Source organism: Zootoca vivipara, chromosome 14 (genome assembly GCF_965207765.1).
Source record: "Zootoca vivipara chromosome 14, rZooViv2.hap1.1, whole genome shotgun sequence".
Taxonomy (NCBI): Eukaryota; Metazoa; Chordata; class Lepidosauria; order Squamata; family Lacertidae; genus Zootoca; species Zootoca vivipara.
In genome coordinates, this window is record NC_142597.1 from 27,008,655 (window position 1) to 27,026,412 (window position 17,758).

General features: G+C 46.7%; 1 protein-coding gene across 6 annotated transcripts in view; it reads right to left on the minus strand.

Moving 5' to 3' along the window:
* NTM (neurotrimin) overlaps positions 1–17,758 on the minus strand; it is an 831,268-nt gene that overhangs the window by 344,050 nt on the left and 469,460 nt on the right. The window contains exon 1 of one of the 6 annotated variants that reach the window (XM_088658213.1): positions 12,708–13,094. The exons of the other annotated variants lie outside the window; for them this stretch is intronic. The gene's annotated coding sequence lies outside the window, so the exon portion shown is untranslated. Of the gene's footprint in view, positions 1–12,707; positions 13,095–17,758 lie in introns of those variants that run through there. 6 annotated transcript variants of the gene reach the window in all.

The window sequence follows — 17,758 nt, forward strand, 5'->3', positions numbered from 1 at the left end:
GCTCCTTGCATGAAAAGGTGTTATAATAAATAAAATTAAAGAAGAGGAAATACACCAGCAACCCAACATAAATGTTCATAAAATTTGCATCTGTCGATTTATATACATAGGTGCATTTATTTAAAATATAAATGTAATACATGTTACCAAAGTTGGGATCACTGTGAGCTTGCATAATCTACTCTCGAAGTGCCACTCATGGGTCCTTCAAGGGTCCTGTTCCCTCCCTACTTTGGGTGGTATCCAACGAATGTGTCTCAGTACAAGGATTTCCACTGTTGCAATTAGGCTCCAGCCCCTCCCCTCCTCCTATGCACTCCCCATGCCCTCCTCAAATCTGCTCTGGAGGGTTTGGGGGAAAACTCTAAAACAGATGTGGGGTTGGGGGCAGAGGCAGAAATACTTGCACTGATGGGAAGCTTGCTTAGCACTACAGTGGATGCAACCTATTATCTTTAACCTGAGCATACAGCGTACAGTCATTCTAATCTAGGCTGTGGAGAACAGCAAAGTTTACAGAATTCTTAGAAAGGAAACATTAAGGGGGCAATCCCCTTGATGAAAAAACACAGACAAGATAGACCAATGAGGAATGACCACAAAATGCAATGGAGTATCCTGGGGAGCGGATCCAGGTGCAGCTCGTCTAATGTGGCATGATGTTCCCAACACTGGCCACCCATAAGAACAGCCTGCTGGATTAAGCCAATGGCCCATCTACTCACAGAATCACATAACTGTAGAGTTGGAAGGAATCACAATGCAGGAATCTTTCGCCCAACATGGGGCTCAAACCCACAACCCTGAGATTGAAGTCTCATGCTCTCCCAACTGAGCTACCCAGCATCCTGTTCTCACAATGGCCAACCAGATGCCCATAGGAAATCTGCAAATCGGACCTGAGCACAAGAGCAACTCTCCCCTTCTCCATTTTCCAGCAAGTGATATTCACTGCCCGCAACCATAGAGATAGAAATATCAAGGTGAGATTCTCCTCGGAAGCTTACAGGCAGGGCATGAAGGCAAGGTTCCTTGACATCTTGTACGCACAGCGACACTGCCCCTGAACATGGAGGTTCAATTTAGCTGATAGCCACTGAAAAGTATTCCTCAATTCTCTCAACGTGTGGAAGGATGGAGGTAGGAACGATAGCTGTTCACATTGTTGACAGCAGGCAAGGGAAACCTTTCTCAACCCAAGGGCCACATTCTCTTGTAGGCAAAATTCTGAGGGCCAATGGAAAATGGTGGGCAGGGCCAGACACGAAAGTGGGTGGGGCATGAATTCATGTTTTACCATCTACACATACACCCACACAGAACCGTAGGTAGGTGATCTTGCACCCCTGGCAGAACCATCCAGATTGCACCCCTAGCCATGGACAAATTAGCTCCTCTTTCCGCCTCTCCTCCAAACCCCACCCCCTCCACCCATTCAATTCACCTTCTATTTAAAACATTTTCATATGAGGCAATAATTGATATTTTTTATTTATAGACAAATTTATGGACATATTTTAGTCAATTTTGTGCCCCCTCCTCACCTGCGCCCCGGGCGGGGACCCACCTTACCACCCCCTAGCTATGGCCCTGCTCACACACCCCTCTCCATCTTCTGTCCAGGCAAGCAAGACATCTGAGTTCAAAGACACATTCCAGCCAGACTAAAACTCTTGAGGTGCAAAGCAGGGCCAGCGATGGGTGTGGCCCAGGGAGAATTCTGAGGGCCAGTTAGAGAGGTCCAGAGGGCAGCATTTGCCTGAGGTTCCCACCCTAGGTTTACAACAAGTAAAGGAACCCTACAGAAAAGAAACGAAACAACAACAACAACAACAACAACCAAGGTCTTCTTTAGTATCCTGTGCAGCTTAGTCCCTAACTCCCAGCCATTTCCATGGCTAAAAGGGAGGCTTTGGAAAATGCACCCACTCCTTTGCACCCGGGAGTCCGCAATTCCACGCACGTCGGGCACCTGCTGGCTATCAGCCATCCCCCACCTTATTAAAAATTGCAACCAACACGAGTTGGATTCCAAACTGGTGACCTAGATGTGAAAGGATCCATAGCCCCATTACTAATCCCCTGAGTCATCCAATACTCTGCAAACTATTATTTAATTCGCTAACTGTGCTATTTAATCTCAAGCATTCTGAGATACGCCAGGCAGAGAAGACACTCTATAAAATAATAAAGCTTTATTATTATTGCTTGTGCTGATGGGTCACAAGAGGAGGGGATTTCTTTCCAAGCCTGTTTATTTCCTCACTTTCCAATCTCTTTTTAAGATTACTGAGTGCGTGGCTTTAGCACTTGTGAAAGAATGTGGATTAAGAGCCTGGGAGAATAAAGCATCGAGAGGTTTTGTTTTGTCTTCTCATGGTCTAGTGGGCAGGGAGGGGGGAGAGAGAGAGAGAGAGAAGGGGTTTGCACAGTCCAGTACAGTCATACCTCGGTTTAAGTACGCTTCGGTTTGAGTACTTTCAGTTTAAGTACACTGTGGACCCGTCTGGAACGGATTAATCCACAGCTTCTGTACATCTGAGACTGTCCCTGGAAAACAGGGACACTTGGAGGGTCTGCAACAGGTGCAAGACTTTGGGGCAAATGTCAATTTGAGGAATGGGCAAGAGGGGCCTCAAAGTCAGAAGTGCTAGTTTACTTTATTTTTTAAGTGAAGAAATATACATTATACCTCTAAAAATGAACTCTCACCTTGTCAGGCCATTAAATTCAGCATCTAGGCTGCTTATGCACTATAGATTTAAAGCACATGCCTTCCCACAAAGAATGCGGGGAACTGTAGTTACTAAGGGTGCCAATAATTGTTGACTCTCATAATCCATGGCATGCCCTGCATCTTTCTCAACATCTGCTCCATACATTGCTAACTCTATTTTGTTAAGGGTGCTGGGATCATAGTCCTGCAAGGGATAAACTACAATTCCCATGATTCTTTGAGGGAAGACATATATGCTTTAAACGTATGATGTGCAGTGTGCACACAGCCTTAAAAGACTTAAGTGCATTACTGCAGAGAGGAAAATGTGCAGGCGGAATGTGCCTGTGCTCACAGCAAGGATCGCTATCTAAATCCACCACCAACCTAACACACACTTTTTATTACTCATTGCTTGCTGAAGAATCTTCTCTGCCAGCTGTTCATTTATTTTGCAATAGCCTGTTCAGCACTGTTTTCTAAACAGTAATCTAGCGGTAGATTTTGAAGTGCAGAACAGGGCCGGCCCTACGTGCAGGCTGGGTGGCGCAGGGCACCATGGCGCCGGCCCGCCAGGAGGGCGCCGCGAGCTGCGCCCACCCGCTGGCCGACCGGTCCGCCGCGCAGCTGCGCCTGCCCGCCCGCCTGCCGCGCAGCAGCGCCTGTTGCACCCGCGCTGTGCGCGGCGCCCACCCGCCCACTGCGCTGGGAAATGGGGTGGGAGGTCGCTGGAACGGGGCGGGAGGGCGCCGGAGGGATCCGGCGCACCACGTCACCGGAGGGATCCGGTGCACCATGGCACCGGGGGCGCTTTAGACGGCGCTGGTGCAGAAGCTCATCATGACAGCCTCATAGCCATTGCCTTGGAGGAGAATCCATAGTCCCTGTCCCTTGCCCTGTCCCTCTCCCTCTCCCTCTCCCACACACATTCACACCCCATCCAAAAATGCAAGCAGCATAGTTATACCACCTCTTAAGACCCATTGGTTCCTCATTCGGTAATCCCCACCCCCACCCCGCCACTCCATGCCTGCCATTAGCTGCCCTGCCTTGTTCCCAGTTATCAGGAGCTATCACTGTTTGCATGTATGCATGCACGCACCAAGATGCAATTTGTAGATACACAGGAAGGGGCAGAAACTAGAATTCTTGCTACCTTCCCCATGAAGCAAAATAGGGTCAAAGCAATAGGTAAGGAACTATCCTTGCAACATCAGGACCACTAGAGAGAATGCTATTTTCAATTGGCGCTCTGGACAGTGAGTTTTCTTTTGTCAACAGAGTTTTGGGACAGTTCCAAATGGTCAGATTATAGCCTGGGTTAGTTGTTGGCATCCATCAGTCTTGAGAGACAAAGGAGTGTATCTCCAGGGGTGAAGTCAAACCACTGCTTAGCAGCACTGAAGTGACCTCTCCATGGTTTAGGTAAGCTTGGGCAGTGGGTATGGAGGTCCTGGGCTGCCCAGACTTCAAGACTTCCTTCTCGGCCTTGCTGACGAGGTCGAAAGGAAAGCAGAACAATACGTATGGCACCATCTTGGCAGCAGGAGTTGCCAGGAGGACTTTTCTTCTCCTGAAGAAGGCTTTTTCCTTGCGGTTTACACCTGAAGCCTTTCTCATGAATGTGCATCACCACAAGGCAGTGGAGATTTAGGATCAGAGTTTCCTCTACAGCATGTGCAGAAACCACCTTCTTGACCACTGGACCCACTATTGGTCTTGTCCGCTCAATCTGCTGGAGTCTATCTTCGCATGCAGGGGAAATCCCTAACCCACCAAGGGTTTGTGCCTCATTGACTACTCTCACCTGGTTTAACCAGCCAATAGAAGCCATTTCCTGGGGTGCTGCCATTGTCACATGCTGACAGCTTCTAGGAGCCACAGGTGAGAGCTGCGTGCAGGACAGGGACCAAAGGTGCACAAACTAGCCCAGAAGGAGCATGACCAGAGACAACCCTCTTCCTCTAACACCCCAAATACCCCACCTGGCTTCATAGGACTTCCCCATAAGCCAGAACATTTTCTTTTCCCCACTAAACTGGAAAAATAAATAGATCCTCTTTTTATGCTGATTTTGCTTGAGGGGCTCAATGCAATTGAAGCTTTGTGCTGTGCAGCCAGGTGTGCAAAGCAGATTTGGGCATGGTGAGCAGGTGTGGGTTGGGAAGAAAGGAAGCATAAGCTGGAATTCAATAGAAAATGCTGTTGGTGCACTATTATAATTTTCTTATAGAACATTACAAATTGAGAGGAGGAAAAGGAGGAAGGGGAATTGAAGGACCTGTCTTTCATGTAACTGCCACCCACTGAGTGGTCTTGGCCACTGAAGTTTACATCACACCTTCTCATCACCCCCACCTTGAAGGTTGAGGTTTAGAGACTGGAGCGTGAATGAACAACTGCCAGAAGGTAAGTCAAGGCAACCGTATGTATGCACAGGTTGTATTGTGGTGCAGCAGTGGTAGCTGGGGCCCTTTGGAATCGGCAGGGTGTACATTAGGGAGGCTAACAGTAGGTGGAGCCAAATCCAATGGCACTTTGAACCACATCCAATGACAGGCAGGGTCAACTAATGTTAGTTTTGTTCCCATCCTCCTTCCTGTTTAATACAGTGGTACCTCGAGTTACAAATGCCTCAGGTTACAAACTCCGCTAACCTGGAATAGTTATCTCAAGTTGAGAACTTAGTCCCAGGATGAGAATGGAAATCGTGTGCCGGCGGTGCAGTGGCGGCAAGAGGCCCCATTAGCGAAAGTTAAGAACAGTTTCAGGTTAAGAACGGACCTCTCGAATGAATTAAGTTCGTAACTAGAGGACAACACCAGAGCCTGGGGAAGGAGAAAACTAACAGGTAGTATCACCCCCTGGGGCAGGTTCTAAGTAAGATGGCATGCAGGCAGGGGCTGATTGAGGTGGGTGGGGCAGTGTCCCACTGACCATAATGGGTTAGTTTCCACTGGACAGGAAGGCTTCCAGGTGGTGGCTTAATACAGTGGTACCTTGTGTTACATACCATCCCCCTGATGAATGCTTCGGGTTACGTGCTTCTCTTACCTGGAGGTAAATGCCCCTTTTTTTGCGAACTTTGCCCCAGGATGCGAGCGGAAGTTGTGCTCTGGCAGTGCGGCAGCAGCAGAAGGCCCCATTAGCGAAAGCACACCTCATGTTATGAGCAGTTTTTGGTTACAAACAGACCTCCAGAAAGGATTAAGTTCGTAATCGGAGGAACCACTGTACTATAAAGGGGCATTCAGATGTGCTGGCATTTTGATGTACAGTGGACACTCGGGTTGCAAATGTGATCTGTGCCACGCCTGCGCACGCACGGTTTGCGATTCAGCACAAAGTGTGATTTAGTGTTTCTGCACATGCACGAGTGCTGAAACCCGAAAGTACCCCATTCAGGTACTTCCGGGTTCATGCGGTGCACAACCCAAAAAGACGTAACCTCAAGTGTCTGTAACCCGAGGTATACCTATCTCTAAGCACATATAGAAAGAGCTGACTGATGCCATCTGCTACTACCAGAGTACAGCACAAACCTTCGTTACGAACACAGTTAAGCTATACACATACGTAACTGGCTATAATGGAATATTCAGAAACTTATACAAAACTAGGTTCAAAAAAGCAACTACCAGCAAACATTGATTATTCAGCTAAGGCACCCCACTACCATTCGCCCAGAAACAGTAAAACAGGGAGGAGTCCAGGACTGGAAGCCGATGACATCAGTTGTGAAAGGGGCCATCAGGAGAATCCCCCTGGTTTGTCTGTTGCATCTTTGATTATAGCATTTTAAATGAGAAACCACCTTGAGGGTAATGTATAAAACTTGGTCCTTTTTTAAAAACAAACAAACACACACCGTGGATTTGAAAAGCTCTCTGATCTTCTTCACAAAGCTTGAAACACAGCAAACATTTCCAGCATTTCTCTTCTTCAGCCAGCTGCTAGCTGTTAGCTAGGATGTCTGTAATAAAGGAAAGGACAGCACCCCCTCTATTGGCCAGAACGCTGCAGTGTGCTCAGTTCAGCAACTAACAATCAGCTAAGAGCCCAGAGCCCCAGACTGTCCATCTCACTTCTTCTAGTTTGCTAGTTGTTGAAAGCCACAGGCGGGGAGAGGACTCTTGTGCTCAGGTCCTGTTTGTGGGTTTCCTACAGGCATCTGGTTGGCCACAGTGAGTACAGGATGCTATACTATGTGAGCCATTGGACTTGACAGTGGAGAGTGCTTTAACCGCACCTGGTGGATGCAGATGCGCATACACACACACACACACACACACCTCTGGGGCAGGGTGTGGAGGGCAAAAGGAGCATGCTGCATGCTGGTGGCACCAGCCCCAAGCCGCTTTGCGAAGCTGGACTGCTCTTCCCCAAGCCAGACCAGTTTTGCGAGGCATGAAAAGGACATGACAGCCATGTGCCCTTCAATCCCAGCCCCTCAGGGGTGAGGCTGCAATTGAAGGGCACATGGCATCCTTCTCACACTGCCCTTCCCAAGTCGCTTTGAGAGTCTGGGATCTGAATGGCCTGACCGCATGGGAGGCAGCTTTGTGTGGAGCAGGTTGAAGCTGAGGCTGAATGCTGGAAAACTGAAGACAAATAAAAGAAAGTACTTTCTTTTCATATAGTGCCCAGTTAATCTATGGAACTCACTCCCACAAGAGGCAGTGATGTCCACCAACCTAGATGGCTTTAAATACAAATTCATGGGGATGGTGTGGTGGGGAGAGAGCTATTGGTGGCTAGTAGCCATGATGGCCGTCCTCTGTCTCCACAGTTGGGAGGCAGCAATGCTTCTGAATACCACATGTGGAAGCCACAGGAGGGGAGAGGGCTCTTGTGTTCAAATCAGGCTTGCTGGTTTCCCACAGGCATCTAGTTGGACATTGTGAGAACAGGATGAGGGACTAGCTGGGTCCCCCTTTGGCATGGCCCAGCAGGCTCCTCTTCTTACATTGGATCAATGTGTTGAAGAACCTGCCTTGGGGCATGTCGGCCTGTTGACAGTGTATAAAACTTTTGTGCTCTATCATTCAACATTAACACACACACTCGTCTTGCCTACGTCTTCCCAGGACACGTGGTGCTTTGCTCCAGGTTACTGGAAGCTCTTTAAACCAACGGGAAGCGGTAATGAGGTACATAAAGTATGAGCTTTATTGATTGTGTCTGCAGTGCAGCACTCAGCAGACTCCCTAAGTCCCCCATCAGCACAACAGAGAGACGACAGCAGGTTCTCTTGTGGGCAGGTTTCTTGGTTGCCTCCGAACCCTGTTCTGATCCAGTGTGCAGAGATGAACCTTATGGATCTCATATAGAATTAGTTTTGAAATGAAGACCTCATTTGGGAGATGCCACCATTCAATGAGAGAACATCTGCCTTGCATGCATGAAGCCCAAGGTTCAATCCCAATCATCTCCAGGCAGGGCTCGGAGAGACTCCCTGTCTGCAGTTCTGATGAGTCACTGCCAGTCAGTGTAGACATGAATGAATTTGCTAGACAATTGGTCTGACTCAGTATAAGGCAGCTTCTTATTTTGTGACATTCTATGCCAGGTGTAGGAAATCTTTGCATACCTTCCAACTTTTTTCTGATGCGAAACTGGGATGTGCGATTTTTGGGATGCGCTCCTGGGGAGCCACGTGATTCACACCTTTCTCTAGCCCTCAGGAAGGTGCTTTTGGGGGGAGGTGAGAGTGCAGCATGAGAGAAACGGGGACACCCAAAATTGCCACCAAGATCTAGTACAGGAAAATGGGGTGTCCCTTTCCCCCCAGGGAACAGGTGCGGTCTTTGGCCCTCCAGATGTTGCTGCACTACAACTCCCTAGCAAGCATGGCCAATGGCTAGGGATGATAAGAGTTGTAGTTCTCAATGTCCTGCATAGGGATGGGGCAGTGCTCTTGTGCTCAATTCCTGATTGCAGGTTTTCCAGAAGAGGCCTCTGCTTCTGTGAGAACAGGATGCTTGACTACAGCTATTGGCTTAATCCAGCAGGGATCTTCTTTTTGTTCTTATGACAGAGTTTCTAGGCTACAAAATCAACTCGTAGCAAGAGTTCTATGGCACCTGGGTGGACACTTCCAGATCTAACTAGGATGGGGCAAAAGCAAGCAACCAGTTGTCCAAATCCAGCCTAACATTTGTGGGCCAAATTATGTTTGAACTGCACCCTTCCTTTCACAGTGGAAGAGAAAACCCAAGCGCTCCTCTGGAAATCATACATGCTCTTTGATGGCTTGGTGCAATTTATTGCCTGTGCATTGCTGGAATGCTCCGAGACTCCGCCAGGCTCCCCGCTCTACTTCCTGGGCTCCCTTCCCTCCCTTCTACCTTCCCGTTTGCATCTGTACAATGTATACATAAATCAGCCTGTCACAGCTCGTCTTGTCCCTGACAGCTGTAATTGCTTCAGGTTTTAAAAATATCTATAGACAATAAACACAATAAACACACGTGCGTGCAAAAACATTTTTTTTTTTGAAAAAGGAAAGAGAAAAAGAAATCAAGGGGGCTTTAAATTATACAGCAGCTCCAGGGGAGAAGCTGGCAGCTGAGTCCAGCTGTGAAGGTGGTGGGGTGGGGTGCATGTGTTTGGGGAGGGGAGAGAGAACTTCTTACATTGTCTGGCAGAAAAGCAGGAGAAATCTGGATAAAAGAAGGAAGAATATCAGCAACAAGGAAGGCTTCTGGCAGAGCAGGGGATTGGGGCTCGGAGCCTGGCACCCATTCCAAAGGAGGAAGCAGTGTTTGTTCAATCTAACCCATTTACAAAGGAGCAAGTCACAGTAAATGAAAGCCCTGAGCAGACTCCTGGGCTATGCAGAGGATAGACTAGCAGGCTCCATGGAGCAAGTGAGCCATTTCCCGCTTTCTAACAAGGCTAAAGGCCCCCCTCTCCTGGCAGGCAGCAAAAGTAGAGTGGCCAGCCACAGGCAGATGTAGGGTCTGATGCTACACAGCATATGGCTGGAGGAAGCAAGCCTATGAGGTCAACATGGTCAGGTTTAAACATCTGGGTGTTCACAACAGGGTCCAAAGGTCCTGTCATCCTCTGCCTCTGGGTCCACATTATTCCTTCCCATGCTTCATGGGTGAAAATAGGGACACACACGGGTAGTATACATATTCTGATTGGGAGGTCTGGGTTGACTTTTCCCAGGAAAGAATTCCCCACTTAAATGCTAGAGACTATGGGAGGGCGCTGGGCCCTGCAAAATGCAACTCACACCAACGACTTAAGCAAACAAACACCAATTGATTCCCCATAGAAGAAAGAATAAGGATAAAATAGGGGAAGCAGTGGCTGGTCCTCATTGGAATTGGTAGAGTGGATAGTAGGGAGAGCCTGAATCAATGACAGGCAGAGCCAACTTATTTTAGTTTTGTCTGCATCGTCCTCTCTGATGATTTCAACAGGGACAACATTGAGACTAAGGAGGAGGAAGTTGATGGGCAGATCTACTCATTGGACTGGTTATAAGGTAGGTAGATCGGGGGCTCGCTGAGGGCAAACGGAGGTCACTGAGGCTGTGTCCCATGCACTCTAATGGACCAGTCCCCACTATTCTTAATATGCAATTACAGTATAAAACTCCCACAATTTTCTGGGCTAACTGGGCTGCAAACAGATTCCCCTCTCTCCCTGCCCCCGGAAGCAAATAACAGTAAAGGTAAAGGGACCCCTGACCATTAGGTCCAGTCGTGACCGACTCTGGGGTTGCGGCGCTCATCTCGCTTTACTGGCCAAGGGAGCTGGCGTACAGCTTCCAGGTCATGTGGCCAGCATGACAAAGCCACTTCTGGTGAACCAGAGCAGCACACAGAAATTCTGTTTACCTTCCCGCTGTAGCGGTACCTATTTATCTACTTGCACTTTGACGTGCTTTCGAACTGCTAGGTTGGCAGGAGCTGGGACCGAGCAATGGGAGCTCACCCCATCACGGGGATTCGAACCGCTGACCTTCTGATGGGCAAGCCGTAGGCTCTGTGGTTTAACCCACAGCGCCACCCGCATCCCTAAATAACACAGTAGTGAGCACCAAACATCTGCTAGATTTCCAGAAGTGGCTGTAACATTATGTGAACGATTACATAAAATGTGGAAGTTGCCAGGTCAGGAAAAATGGGACACAATGCTTTCTGAATGCAGCCTAAGAAAACCCAAGAAGTTCCAGATGATTCAACAGAAGCCCAGAACATTCTGCTTCCTGTTCAAGCACTCCATTCCCCCCTTTTGTTGCCAACAACAAAAAAAACAGCAAAATGATTGGCATGTTAATGGGGTTTTGACATGCACAAGGCTCACTTTGTTGGATGGTTGTTGTTTTTTAACAGCATTAATGATATCACAATCACACCATTTGTTGAATGGGCTCCAATGCCCTCCATTTCCTGTAATGAATGAGCTCATCTCACCTGCTGGCCTCTGTTCTCCCACCTCCCTTCTCTAAACAGTCCTCTGACAAAAGCAGCTATTTGCTGAGTAAAGGTGTGCATTGTTCAACTGCTGCCAACCCAACTGGGCATGTGCCATGGAACGAAACCCAAAATTATGAGAAATAAAACACTATGCATTCACAGTGCCTAACTGCTTTGGTTCCCATTACCACAGTGAGTAATAACCAAAAGGCTCTTAGTAGGTAAAGTGTTAATTTTTTTACCCATGCAATAAAGAAAATGAGAGCAGAGTGCAGATGAAACCAGCCCCCAAATCGCTAGGCTTTAAAGGGCAAATTGAATGTTCGTTTTTATGACTAGGCGCACAGTATAAAGTACATGTGCGAGAGGGATCAGAAGCAGAGAAGTTCCAGTTAGGCTTTAGGGGAAGGTTCCCAAATGGACAGTTAATTTAAATTTAATGGGACACTTACTGTAAGTTTAAATAAATGCCCGTTAAATATTAACAGTGTCTTTATTGGGGGGTTAACGGAGCTTCTTGCATTGTTTTTAAACTCCATATATATGCGCACAATCAGCATTGTTTTTTTCAGGGAAAACAATGACAGAGGATGCTTTGGGTAAACCGAAGTTTTTGTGCATGTATGTATGTGTATATATAAATAGGTAAAGGTAAAGGACCCCTGGCTGGTTAAGTCCAGTCAAAGGCACCTATGGGGTTGCAGCACTCATCTCACTTTCAGGCTGAGGGACTTGGCGTTTGTCCACAGACAGCTTTCCAGGTCATGTGGCCAGCATGACTAAACCGCTACTGGTGCAACAGGACACTATGACGGAAGCCAGAGCGCACTGAAACTCCAATCACCTTCCCGCCACAGCAGTACCTACTTGCACTGCCGTGCTTTCGAACTGCAAGGTTGGCAGGAGCTGGGACAGAGCAATGGGAGTTCACCCCATCATGGGGATTTGAACTGCTGACCTTCTGATTGGCAAGCCCAAGAGGCTCAGTGGTTTAGACCACAGCGCCTTACCTTTACATGTGTGTGTGTGTATGTATGTATGTATGTATGTATGTATGTATGTATGTATGTGGGGGGGGGGCAGATCATATATGACAAATAATGGGAAGAAAATTGCCCATGCAGCAAAGAGTAGCATTGGGAAGGTTGTAGATCTGGAAATCAGTCATTTGTTAGAAAATGTTAAGCAGCTGTTAAAATCTACCAAGTGATCACAGGGATTCAAGGGGGCTGTGCATGTACCCCCGTGTCTCCCTAATGTCCCTGGATCAGGCCAGTTCACCCTCTGCTGCCCAAGTGACCTCCTCCCCCACCCTGGATCCATCTCCAAAACACTTTTTGGAGAAGGGCTGTTAGTTTAAGTGTTTTTAAACCCTATGTCAACATACAATTAAAATAGGGTTTGGAAAAGGTTTTTTTTTCTGGGGTGGGGGGTGGATTACCAGCACCACACAGGATCACACTTCCATAAGACTGCATTTTTCAAGTCATATTTACAGCTACATGTATTTTATGCGCACTTTGTCCTAGTGTATGAATTTTGTACATGCTACTTACCTGTACAATTGCATTGCGAAATTCATAGAATCATAAAATCTTAGAGCTGGAAGGGACCCAAGGGTCATCTAGTCCAACCCCCTTAAAATGCAGGATTCTCAGCTAAAGCACCCATGACAAATGGCCATCCAAGCTCTGCTTAAAAACCTCCAAGCAATGAGAGTCCAAGGAAAGAGTCCCAAGAAACCTCCAAGGAAGGAGAGAAGAACGAGTTTCAATGCATTCTTGCGTTCCGGTTCACATATACAGTGTGGATTCAGTTGGTTTGCCCTTAAATGTGAACAAATTCAAATCTCTTCCTCATCCCTAGTCTTAGCCAGCCTGCTGAGTTCACAGGTGAAGTGAATTTTGCACTTCACAGCTCTCCCACATCGCAAGGATACACTGGCTCCCAGCTGCAGGAGTTTGGCCGTCCCCTCTTTCCAATTGTTTCTCCAGTTTGGTCTAGTAGTTCACCCTAGCAAGGGGGTGGGTGGGTGGGAGGAAGCAGCTGCTCTTTATTGCTAATAATGTTTCCAGGAAACCATAGCGCATGAAATAAACACTTTGTGTAGCACTTCAGTTTAGCGCTGACAGAACAAGAGCAAACTAGCAGACTGTCTGTGGGGGAGAAAGGAGCTCTAATATCAAGCAGAGGCGAGAGAGTAGGCTGACAGACCTCCATGTCAGAAAATGTCACGAACCCTCCCCACATACGCAGGCTGTTTATGGCAGAACCACTGATCCAGCTGATGCTAACGAAACAAGGTGACAGTTCTCATCTCAGGTTCTGACTTCTGTTTGCCTAGATCAAAGTGCACAGCAAAATCTCTCCAACTAGAGGACAGAACAGTAAATGAAATGAAATGGGGGGCGATGGCAGAGAGAGGCTAACATTGTGCAGGCCTTTACATTAATGATATGCACCAGTTGAGCTTTGCGCTTGCTGATCCGTACCGTTTCCCACCCACCCACCGCTCTCAAATAATATTGCCCCATATTTTTTGTGAACCTGTCATCCGGTTTCCCTTCTCTGCCTTACCGTCGTGGGCAGGAAAGACGCTGCTGGAAAGCGAATAGGGAGGGGAAGATGATAGGCTGTGGATCTTGGAAACCTGCAATCTTTCAGCTAAAAACCATGAAGCTATCTTCTGGTTAGACCAGTGGTCCCTCCTAAGCCAGAATTATCTACTCAGAACTGGTGGCAGCTCTACAGGACTGAAAACAGGGATGTTTCCTACCTACCAGGCCTGCCTTTAGGGGCATTCTTATAGCTAGCACCTCACGGACAGGAAGCATCTAGTCTACTAGTGAGCTGTGGAGCCCCTCTGCTTGAAATAAAAGTCTCCTGGCTGCCTTTTCCTAGAATTGAAAAGTGTGTTGTTGTTGTAATAATTGTGGGAGATTGCAGCCAAACTTAACTATGCATGAATGCTACTAAGTGCATGAAGAGGTTAAGATCACAGTCGTAGATTCCGAGACTCAGCTAGGTCATGCCCTCCCCCCACCCCTTCTCTCATGAGGAAGTGAAGCCTTCTCTTCTCTTCAGTGCATTAATGCCAACAGAACTAACACTGTCTTTGTCTCAGAACTACCGGTATTTGCATGAATGACAACCTCCATGGGAAGCTTCAAGCACACTTATTTTTCGGTGCACACTGAACAGGGTAGTAGAACCTCCCCACAAACAAATCAGAACAAATGCTCAAGAAACATTGGCCATGGTGTAACACCAAGGAAAGCTTTGTGCAAGCAAATCAAGGCCATCCGCTGGAAGCCCAGCCTAGTTCCCATTTCAGTTCTCCATCCACTACTTCTACTAAAGCAAGTCTTATGAGGAATGGTGGAGGGAGTTGGGAATATTGAGCATGGAGAAGAGAAAATCGAGAGGTGACATGTTAGCTACCTTTAAATATCTGAAGGGCTGCCAGAATGGACAATCTTGTTTTCTGCTGATTTAGAGGATAGGAGCCAAACCAATAGATTTAAATTACAAGAGAGGAGATTCCTACTAAACATTAGGAAGAAACTTTCTGGTGGGGTCTTCCTTAAAAAAGTGCAGCAACTTTTGGGGTGTCCTAGCCGTTTTTACTTTTTGAAATATGGCAACCTTAGGATAGCCATCTGTTAGGGATTATTTAGCTGTGATTCCTGCATTTCAGGAGGTTTATAGTAGATGACCCTAGGGGACCCTACAGGGCTACAATCAGATGATTTTATAAAAGCATGTGGTTATACTTCCATAACAACCTCTATGCACACACGGGCACACACTTGGTGTGAATTCAGAATTGTTAATTCAGAAACTTCCATTGTTCAAATAGATGGCTCCTCTCAGAAAGTGTTGTGTAAGGCCAAAACCAAACACAACAATCTAGCATAGCATGTTCTCCATTCTCATCAGCCTGGTTGTATGACCATCTTACCATCTTTTAAGGATTTGTTAGCTGTGGTTCTTGCATTGCAAGGGGTTGGACTAGATGACCCTTGTGGTGCCTTTCAACTCCACAATTCTATGATTCTACATCTTTTGCACTGAAGCCTCTCTCTCTCTCTCTCTTTTGCAAATCACATTTCAGTTCCTTATCAATAGCAGACTGGCCCACAGGCTGGGGGACACTTTCATTTCTGTCCCAGTCTTTTAGGTATACTCTGCAAAGCCAACATAATTATCATGCACACAGTGCCATAGATGCGCATGGGGCTTAATCTTTAATATTCATATATAGATTCAAAGGCGGGATGGAAAGCAGATCCTGGGTGGCTCAGATGTCCCGAGTCACGCTGGCACAAGGGAAGTTATTAAACAGAATTGATCTTTGCTGTCCTTGGTTCAAATCAATATTACTTTAAAAAAAAAAGGAGGAAGGAATCCAACAGAAATCTGTTGCACTGATTGTGAAGTGGCTTTGTTATGTTAACACTTTGAAAAATGGAACTCGCCCAGTCCACACCTCTGCACCACTCCCCCCCCATCTGCATTTGATCAGAATAAGGATAGCTGACGATGTCAGATAAAGGAAGGATGTCCCCATCAGTCATCTCTTAGCATTTTGTATGCATATTGCATTAACCTAAGGCTTTAAGAATCACATCCAGAATGAATTCTAATAAGCATACGTTTGTATAGAGGGGTTAGGGGAAGGGAATAAAAAGTGACTTCGGTGAGCTGGTATAGAGCCAAACTACAACTTTTACCTAAAGTATTTTCGGGGGACAGAGGGAAGGTGTTTTTGAAATGCTTGGATCAAGCTTGAAATCGAAAGGGGAAGCATCTGAATTCTTCTTTTGGGTCCTCTACAAGACACGCCACACATGATCAGAACCACAGATCCACTGGCTTTGAAAATCAAGAGAGGTTGGGAGGCGAACACCATCCCCAGCCATCCATTGAGGGGCACTAAATTGTGCAACCAAGCGACTTCCAATCAGAGCAAAGGCTCTGTGTCGCCCTCCCGTTTTGATTGGTTCAGAATTCCATTTCCTCAAGTTTCCTTTACACCAGGGATAGCCAAAGCGGTTCCCTGCAGTTCTTGCTGGACAACTGCCTTCTATGGGCCATGCTGACTGGGGCTGATGGGAGTTGTAGTCCAGAAACATCTAGAGGTCGCCATGTTGGTTACCCTTGCATTTGAACAGGGATAGCCAATGTGGTATTCCCCCCCCCCCAAAAAAAAATGTCTGGCTACAACTCACACCATCCCTGACCATAGGCTACTCTGGATGGGTCTGAAGTCCCATAACCACTGGGGGGCACCATATTGGCCACCCCTACTTTGTACCCACTCTTAAAACATGCATTGAATGGGGGTCCACCTAACCCTGCATATTTATGTGTCCTATGAACTGCTTCTGTGCCTGCAACTCTGGGCTCCTTCAAGATCTCTACAATTAGATTCTGATGATATTCTGTCTGCCTAAGACCTCAGTGCACATTTCTCACTTATTGACCAGGCTTGCCTGCCTGCCTTCAAAAACTAGTCACCAAGAATGCAAATGTGTGATGGATATTATGCATTACTGCTTTGAATAATAATTGAAAACCACATGGTCAATGAAAGATGGTTGTCTGAATGTACCCTGATATATTCCTTCATATCAGCTGTCAAGACTGTTAGATGTTAATCTTTCAAGGTAAAGAATGATTTAATTCCATGGGACGAAGGGTTAACCAAAACACTCATTCTTAAGTAACTACAGTGAGCTGAACTACACTATTAATGAATCCATTTTTGATTTGGTTGCCAGTCATACTGACCCTCACAGCATTCCCCCGACCAAGAATAATATTAATAGGAGCAGCACTATTAAGAGAGATGCTTGGCTTGAATCTGAAAATTTTGAGAAATGATCTCATAAATTAAATTCCCGGGGTACCATCCATCGCTGAGCGTTAACAGGCAGAGTTGCCTCTGAATTCTGGGAATTGAGCATAATTACATGGAAATTGACAAGGCACAAATGCCAAGAATTCTGTTAACCTTTAATATCTCAAAAAAACCTCTCCCCTTGTAATTATCTCCTGCCTTTGTCTTAAATGTTACTGATGAATATTTAGTGGAAAAAGCAAATAAAAGAAGGCAAAAAGGTGCCCAGAAACTGGCACCTTGCGGAGAGTGGCTCTACAAACTTTGCTGCAAGACAATTCATTCAACTTTCAAAAAAAAAGGGAAAACTACAGCAAAACTCAACAGATGTGATCACTCATGATACATACTAAGCCCTGTTCCTTTGTCCATGTATGAATTGATACGAATTATGAGTTATAAGGACCCTGGGGCTTTGCAGTCTTCAGCAGAGGACTTTAATGAAGGTGTGGCTCAGGGCAAGAACATAAGAAGAGCCTGCTGGATCAGGCCAATGGCCCATCTAGTTCAGCATGCTGTCCTTCTTGTGGAAAACCTGCAAGCAGGACTCTGAGGAGCACAGGAGCACTCTAACCTTCCTGTGGCTTCCTGTATCTGGTATTCAGAAACATTACTGACTCTGACCATGGAGGCAGAGTATAACCCAGGCATCCCCAAACTTTGGCCCTCCAGATGTTTTGGACTACAATTCCCATCATCCCTGAC